This window comes from Adiantum capillus-veneris, unplaced genomic scaffold, assembly GCF_014529385.1.
Source record: "Adiantum capillus-veneris isolate H3 unplaced genomic scaffold, ASM1452938v2 Hic_scaffold_325, whole genome shotgun sequence".
NCBI lineage: Eukaryota > Viridiplantae > Streptophyta > Polypodiopsida > Polypodiales > Pteridaceae > Adiantum > Adiantum capillus-veneris.
The window spans coordinates 601,166-603,721 of NW_028221436.1; positions in this window are offsets into that span (position 1 = coordinate 601,166).

Consider the following 2,556-nt stretch of genomic DNA (forward strand, 5'->3'; position numbering starts at 1 on the left):
GGCCTCGGGAAGGGTTTTTTCATGAAATGGTTTGGTGGGTGGGCAGATCCGGAGGGTCAGATGGCGATTTTTATGTTAAATGCTAGGACTACGTGGGATAAAAATGAGTAATCGAGAAGGAGCGAGACCAGGTAGGATTGCAAGATCCCTCTTCTTAGGGGAAAGTGATAAGCGGCCGTGCTTGCTTGTCAGGAAAAAGGGGTTATCCCCATGAACCAAGGAAGAACAAGAAAGCAAGAGCAGATCCTCAAGTTAAAGATCAAGAGAATCAAAACTAAGGACCACGATTATGGGTGCGAAAAGCTGTCAAGGACAGAATGATAATGAGAAGCGGATAGAATCATTGAATGAAGGGATGTACCCCCTTGGGTTGGCATTTGAGATAGGCTGGAGTCCTGTCTGAATGTTGGTCCCAAGTGGGAGGGATACCTGCAGATAGATCTACGTCATTCCCTGGAACGGTCTAGAGGACTGAGGGAGGTGAGTAGGGTCGAGTCTGGGTATGGCCCTCACACCTACTTTTGCAAAATTCGTGCAGAATGAGCTACATGAATCCGATCAGGGAAATTTTTGAGTCTAACATAGATTTCACGGCCTAGTAGGACTAATGGGAGAATTTGAGGAAAACTGGTTCGGGAAGTCCAGGTATAGATATCCAAGGTAGGCTAAAACCACCTCATTTCCACTTTGCAGCCTTTGTAGAAAGAGATTTCGAACTCTTTCGCGCGACTTTCCAGAGCCCACAGTTGACCATTTTCAGCGCAGTCTCACACGAGACATAAGGGGTAAGTTGTTTACTCGTCAATGATCCATTTTGTACGGCCCGTAGCTAGTCTAAAGCCCTAGAAAAAACCATAGAAATCGAGCAGTGCACGAAGATCTACGACCAAAAACTGACAATAGCGGCTGTCAACTCAACCAAATCAGATGGGATTTGAACCATAGCATACCCTAACATAATAGAACCTTTCTATATCATCAGTTGACCATTCGGCAGGGTTTTTGACAAATGCCAGAATTTCGATCTGACTCCACAGATAGCTTACCTACGAGGTTCATATACAATGTATATGATTGATTTGGTGATATCAATAAAGCAAAGCCCTCGAAAAGCAAAAAACGGCTTGAAGGCTACAAAGCGTCCTATTCAACATACGGGATCAAACTAACTCCAATTGAGGCAGAATTGGACAAATTGCTTCACGACTATGTTGTTGACCAGTCCAAAGCCTCACAGTTGACCGACCAACCCAATAGACAGTGTAGTCATAGAAAACGGTGATTTTAGAGTCGACAAAGAACAAAGTGATGCCGGCATGACCAAACTTGACCAAATTCAATTTAGGACTTGTTTTAGTTGTATAGAATATATCTAGGTCAAAAGTTGTAAGTTTTGCAAAGAATTTGTCACTGTTGTAAATAATCGCGATTATTTACTTTTGCATCATTTTTGCTTGAAAATTGTCACCTCACCTCACCTATCATGTGTACACACCTATTACATGCCAAAAATCAAGTATGAGCCAAAATGAGCACCCATTACTTGGAAAATTGTCCAAAAAATGCAAAGAAGTCTTTGCAAGCCAATTTCTTGTTTATGGACAACATTTCTTGATCCAAATCACCTTATATCTCTTATACAAGGTTTTTGCAATGCCTAAAACCAGTTTGTACAGAAAAATGTTAATTTTGGTAGAGAAGTTAATAATCATGATTATTTACTTTCTAGCCAAAATTGGGGAATTTTGATATTTTGCCATCATATATCCAAAGTACATGATGTCTTAAGCCCACTAGCCAAGTTTGAACCAATTTGGAGCTCAAAATTTCAAATTTCCTTTATATCTACTATTTCAAAGACCTAAAGCCAAAATCTAGTACCATTTTCACCCTATGCATCCAAATGAGCCCATATTACACTCAGAGCATGTATTTGGTATATACTTCAAGCCTATGAAGCCAAGTTTGCAAAAAGTTGAAAAATTTACTCAGCTGTAAATAATCACGATTATTTACTTTGGTTGCAAAAAATTGTTTTGACTTCACAGTTTTGTTCCTTGCATGTCTTTATGCATCTATGCTTGCTCAAAAATTGATTTGAAGCAAATTGGACCAAAACTATCAGCATTTTAGACTAAAAGACATTTTAGAGAAAATTTCAAAAATCTACTAACTTTGCACTCTATTCACTGAACATGAGCCATGCAAGCAGCAGAGAGGGCCAAGAAAAAGCTCAACCAAAAGGAGAAGTTGCAGGAACTGCCCGCTTATCAACTAGACCCTGATTCAATCAAAGCAGCCAAAGCAGCATACCTCTCCAAAGAACAGCTAGAAGAGCATCACACTACAGTCTTCACCGGAAGATTCAAGAGTGAAGAGGGGCATCAGGTGGAGTTGCAAATCCTACCTAAGGAAGTATATGATGTTGCTATGAAGCCAGAGACCAAAGAATCCAACCACAGGCTAGGACTCAGAGACTTCTACAAACAAAAGCCTTGTGGAGTGGATTTTTAGAAAGCTTACAAGCTTTTATCTACAATCAAAGAGGATGGAATG